Raw genomic sequence first — 6,880 nt, forward strand, 5'->3', positions numbered from 1 at the left:
TGTTAAAGAAAAAAGACAACGCAATATACTACAAGAGGTGCTAGAACTTTGAGGAATCCCTTTAACCCCAAGAAGTAAGTGATAGTTTACTTTTGTAACAAGTTGAGGAATCCCTTTAATCCCAAGAAGTAAGTGATAATTTACTTTTGTTAACGAGTGCACCCATGCATTTGTTTAGAAATAATTTAATGGGTTCTATTGCATTGAAAAACGACAAAAACAAATAAACAAATACTTATTTAATAAATTCATACTCTAAAAAATAAAACTGATTAATTAATTATAAATTATGTTAACAGATGCTCTTAGATTAATTGTTAATAAACTATTTTAAAAAGATTTTTTATCACTTTTATGAAAAATTGAAAAAATTGTTAAAACATTAATTACTTTTTTTTCTCTCTTCTTATAAATTTTTTCCTAAAATAGTTCACAAAGAAATACTCTTAGAACATTCATTAACTTTTTCTATTAGTTAGAATAAAATAGTTAATTTTAACTATTTTCCAATCATTAACCGATCCTTAATAAATGAGTAATCTAGGCTCATAAATTATTTCATATCTTTTTTATTATAACTCTAAGGTGATAGACTATAAATAATTAACCATTACTTATATATATATACCTGCTATTTTTTTTTTCCCTCTAATTACGCTATGCCAAATTACAATTGTTACACAAAGTTGAGAAAAATTTTAGTCTTAGACTTTTTGTTAATAAATTATTAGAGAGTAATTTTGACTTCATATGGTACTTATTAACTGCAAGAGGCACGTGTTGGATTTAATAAAGCAGGAAGCAATGCACCTCGATTTTCTCTTCTTGGGTGTGTCAAATTTGGACTACCTGGGAATAGAAAAAGATTTAACGGCCTGACGGAGTCACAGAGTGACAGCCAATTCCAAAGAACCAGCAGATTTGAGAACACTGCTATATCCATCAGGATCAAACCTTTATGGCAAGGAATATTCTTTTTTTTTTCCCCCCTAAAAATAATAAGAAATAAAAACACGTGAATCCAAGACATCTCATAATTTTTAACTTACATCATTTTTGTTTTTTTTTTTTTTTTTTTTTTCTGTTTTTGTTTTTTTTTTTTTTATATCCAAGAATCCTCCGATTTCTCATATTGCCACATGAAGCAATAAGTCTGTACAACCTAGCTCAGCAGGCATTCATGTAATTCTGGGACATAATAAGGGCATGATTTGTGGAGTACAATATTTGTTCAATGTTTGAATTGCCGGCTAAGCAAAATGTTGGTGGTTAAAGGTCATGGAAGACTTGGAGTTGAAACAAAGCTATCATGGTGATCATATTCACTTGAGGTTTAGTCTGGTAGCTCAAATTTTATATACACAAGTCATGACGCATTGGATGCATTGGACAGCCTAGACAAATCATCATTATGACTTGGATTAGTTTTTGGCATATTATTCACTAATGTTGCTGATCAATTTTAAATTATAAACATTTGGAGCCTCAATGCTTAGTCATCTTTTAATCTTTATTAAAAGGATGTCAACATTCAACTGTTGACCATCCCATTTTTAAACCTGGTGTAGTAAAACAATGCCCATGAACCTCTAACATTTTATATTAAATTAATGGAAATCTCAACGAAGAATTAACATTATTTATATGAGGCTATGAGTCTTGTCACTTTAGTGACTATTGTCTAACTTTTTCCATGTGGAGAACTTGAATTCCAATTCCCCTCTCCTACTTCTTGTAAGGGCCGAACTACATAGAGGCTTGGGGCCAACCCCCCCTGCTAACAAACACTTTCCGGTAATTCAATTTTAACCTTCAAAAAAATATATACAAATAGTGCCTCAAACTCTTTCATATTTGGTATATGACCTTATATTTGTTATTAGCCTATAACCTACACCGTGTGTGGGCNTTTTTTTTTTTTTTTTTTTGTTTCTGTTTTTGTTTTTTTTTTTTTATATAATATAAAGAAGTGATATTTCAATCTTTTGGTTGTATAAATTCATTCCATTTTTTTCCCTAAAAAAATAAAAATTCATTCCATTTTTAAGAGGCTCTTTTTCAAAATCTTGTAAACCAACAAGATGTTTGATAAGTTTTGAGATTTTTGAATTTACGGCATATTATTCAAATCCATCTTATTATTACCCACAAAATAAATGAACAATTTGGCTCAATGGATCTTGAAAATCTAAATCAATTTTTTACCATAAAAGAAAGGAAATCTTAATCAATTCAATCTGTCTTTTTAAGTAGATAATCATGGAAAAAATGTTTGAAACCAATAAATTGTCACATTTCTTGACACCGGTTGAGGCCATCCCAGTTTGGCGTTTGCATCTTTCCTGCCTTGCAATACATCAATTGTACTAAAATTATGAATATTTTTTTGGACTCAAAACTATCATTATGAATTTTGATTTGATTGTAGATAAATGATTCAAGCCACGAGAAAAATCACCAAATGTTGAAAGTCTGTACAACCTAGCTCAGCAGGCATTCATGTAATTCTGGGACATAATAAGGGCATGATTTGTGGAGTACAATATTTGTTCAATGTTTGAATTGCCGGCTAAGCAAAATGTTGGTGGTTAAAGGTCATGGAAGACTTGGAGTTGAAACAAAGCTATCATGGTGATCATATTCACTTGAGGTTTAGTCTGGTAGCTCAAATTTTATATACACAAGTCATGACGCATTGGATGCATTGGACAGCCTAGACAAATCATCATTATGACTTGGATTAGTTTTTGGCATATTATTCACTAATGTTGCTGATCAATTTTAAATTATAAACATTTGGAGCCTCAATGCTTAGTCATCTTTTAATCTTTATTAAAAGGATGTCAACATTCAACTGTTGACCATCCCATTTTTAAACCTGGTGTAGTAAAACAATGCCCATGAACCTCTAACATTTTATATTAAATTAATGGAAATCTCAACGAAGAATTAACATTATTTATATGAGGCTATGAGTCTTGTCACTTTAGTGACTATTGTCTAACTTTTTCCATGTGGAGAACTTGAATTCCAATTCCCCTCTCCTACTTCTTGTAAGGGCCGAACTACATAGAGGCTTGGGGCCAACCCCCCCTGCTAACAAACACTTTCCGGTAATTCAATTTTAACCTTCAAAAAAATATATACAAATAGTGCCTCAAACTCTTTCATATTTGGTATATGACCTTATATTTGTTATTAGCCTATAACCTACACCGTGTGTGGGCACAATTTATAATTTTGACGAAAACACTATTTTGGTCTCTACATTTTGGGGTCTCAATTCGGTCTCTATATTTTGGTAGCAGTCAATTTAGTCTCTACTATTTTCAAATTGTAGTAAATTTGGTCCTTACTGTTAATTTACTAACAGAAAATGCTTACGTAGTAAAAGGTGTGCATTGTTGGCACACTTAAAGCTTATGTGGCATATAAAATAATATTAAAAATTACCAAATCAGTATTTTAATAATTAATAAAAAGCCATGTCAGAAAAAAAAAAAAAAATCCACAATTCTAAACTGATTTTTTAACAGAAAAAATAAAAATAAAAATGAAGTAAAAATAAATTATGATTTTCTTTCATTTTCTTGCAATCCAAACACACAAACATCGAAGGTTTGCAAAAGGTCCAGGAAGTGAAAGCGAATCAGAAATTTTCCCGGCATGATTTGTTTTGATTTGGAGATTGATTAATCTTGATCTTGCTTGGAGGCTTTCAAAATGGGTTTATTAAGTGTTAATCTTTGTTGTTGTTCAGTCTCCTTCTTCATTCTCTTTTTCTTGATCGGTTAGTTAGAGATTTCTCCCCTTCTCATTTCCGGTAACTATTAAAAAAAAAAAAAAAAAAGAAGCAATTAAAAGACCTAACATGTCTTCGCCTTTCTTACACTAATCTATTCCAAAACCCAACTTTCTTCAACAAGCTGCCACTACAAAGACCACCTCATTTCCAAACCCATGTTGAAAGCTAAATCAAAACCCCATTCCAGTAATACAAAGTCACAAACAATCTCAACAATGCACACATCAAAGGAAAATCAAAAGAGAGAGAATCGAGCTTAGGAGAGAGAAACCCCTGTGAGGGGAGATAGAGTGAGCGCTAGCCATCCGTTTGTGGCTTGCGATGGTTGTTGGCGATAGCCATGGGGTTTGGCTGTGTAAAGCTTGGCCATGGCTTGGGTTCAACGAAATCTACTACAAACTTCACCTCCTCTTCATATCTGAAAGTAAAGAACCCATATCCATTTGCAACCAAACATTTCAGTGATGTATAAGTATATCCAAGGTTAAATTGGTTTGATTCTGTCTATTTAGTTGTTGGTAATCCAGATCCTTTGCATTTTTTTTAGATCCAAGCACAAACAAAGTTTGTCGGGTCTTTCTCAGATCTTGATGTGTTTAATATTGAGTTTTTTTTTTTTTTAATTCATTTTTAATTTTTCCGTTAAAAAAATCAGTTTAGAATTGTAGGTTTTGTTTTTTCTACATGGCTTTTTATTTATTATAAAAATGCTAATTTGGTACTCTTTTATATTATTTTATATGCCACGTAAACTTTAAGTATGCCAATAGTACACACCGTTTGCCACGTAAGTATTTTCCATTAGTAAATTAATAATAGGGACCAAATTGAGTGCAATTTGAAAATAACATAGACTAAATTGACTGCTAGCAAAATATAGGGACCAAATTGACTGTAACCCTAAAATGTAGGGACCAAAATGGTGTTTTTGCCTATAACTTTTTCACTAACATTTTGAATATATATATATATATATAAGTTTTTGTAGTTTCACCATAAAAATATTTACATGAATATTTTAATGGAGGCCATTTGTAGTCATTTTGGAAATCTAGTCTTTTAAGTGGTGAAATCATATTTTACTATTTATTACAAAGAAAAATTTACTAAAATGATTTTTTTTTTTTTTAAATTCAACATTTGAGGGAGAGGGGAATTAAACTCTAAGTGTCTTTTTTAGAAAGACTAGGAGGTGACAATCAATTGAATTATAAGGCTATTGGCTATAGTACTAGGAGGTACTATAATAACTTAGTGTTAGGCATTGGTTTGAAGTTCATCCACTTCAACTAAATAGTATATATAATCAACATAAAATTATTGACCATGATTGTGGAAAATATTGATAGGGACTTTTATAGCCTACTTCAATTTTATTGATAAAAAGTCTAGTTTTGAACTTCTAATAATTTAATTATTATAATAATTGAAGAGAGAAAAATTTAAACATTGATTCTTCTTATTAAAGAGAGCATACAATGTCATTGAGTTATAAAACTCTTGACAAATTCAGTTAAACTAAGATGAGTTTAGAAAAGATTTAAAGGTGAAAACACTATTGTGATATAATATTGAAATATAATATTTTATACTTATATTCTCAATCTTTACTTAGGTCTCATATATATATATATATATATAATTTAGAGAAAGTTCAAATAAGTTATTAAACGTGAGTTATTTAGAGTTTAATTTTGTGTCACTTGTCTAATTTAACTTTTTATAAAAAAAAAAAAAAAAAACCTTTGTGGTTCAGGATTCTTAGCTTCACCAAAGCAATCAAATCTGACTCCATAACACACATAGGAATCACAGACCCAACAATAGCAAGGTAGGCCAAGATTGACTTGCATTGAGCATGGGCCATACTGACTAGTGGAACTACTAGGGAAGCATAGAGACTCTTTGAGCACAGGACTAAGTGCTACACTGGCAATTGACATTCTCTATCCTACAGAATCAAATCCCCTTATATGCGTATCACCTAGAAGTTCCAAAGCCACTTGTGCTCTAATAGGAAAACCCAATTAATAAGGTAAATCCAAAAGAGCTCAGAAGGGCTCCTAAAAACCCCAAGAAGTAAAACCTTATACATATGATACTATTTTCTTTTTCCTCATGAAGAGAACCAAATCAAAGCAATTAGTGAATTTAGGATTTTTGTCTCACCAATTAGGGTTTCTATTAGATTTATAACATCTAAGATTCTTTCATGCCCATTAAATCTAGGGCCTATGCCACTCCTATTGTTGAGAACTGGCGCCAAAACTTAGAGAAAATCTAATTAGATTTTAATTGGATTCTCAATTTTGCGTCATGTGTCCCATTTAATTTTTAATTTTGTGCCAAGTAAATTATATATATATATATATGGGTTGGGTTCAAGTTACATTTGGTATTTTTTTAATTGGATGTAAATTTTTACAAATCCACCGTTAGATTACATTATCTTTATATATTCTTCATGCTTGCAAAATTTCAAGGTGTTCAAAGATTAATGGTCATGCCATCAATCAATTGTTTAAATTCAAGTTTTTGTAGTTTAAAATAATGCATAAAAAATGAGTTTACGAATCGAATGGTAAATAACATCCAATTGACATAAAAATTGACATGAATGTTAAAAACATATAGCACATGTAATTCAACGGTGAGATTTTCAAAATATGAATTCTATAACAAGTTATTGGGTGGTTTAATATTACTTAGAGTTACACCACTCAATATTTCTAATTGGATGTGAATTTTGACAAATCTATCGTTAGATTACATTATATTCACATATTCTCAATGTTTGCAAATTTTAAGGTGATCAAAGATTAATAACTATGTCATCAATTAATTGTTTAAATTCAAGTTTTTGTAATTTAAAATAATACATAAAAAATAAGTTTATGAATCGAATGGTAAATTATATCCGATTGGCATGAAAATTGGCATGCATGTTAAGAACATATAAAACATGTAATTCAACAGTTGAATTTTCAAAATATAAATCCAATAATAAGTTATTAGGTGGTGTAACATTGCTTAGAGTTACACTTGATGTAACTTGAACCTAACCCATATATATAT

Source organism: Quercus suber, unplaced genomic scaffold (assembly GCF_002906115.3).
Source record: "Quercus suber isolate HL8 unplaced genomic scaffold, Cork oak 2.0 scaffold_609, whole genome shotgun sequence".
Lineage (NCBI taxonomy): Eukaryota > Viridiplantae > Streptophyta > Magnoliopsida > Fagales > Fagaceae > Quercus > Quercus suber.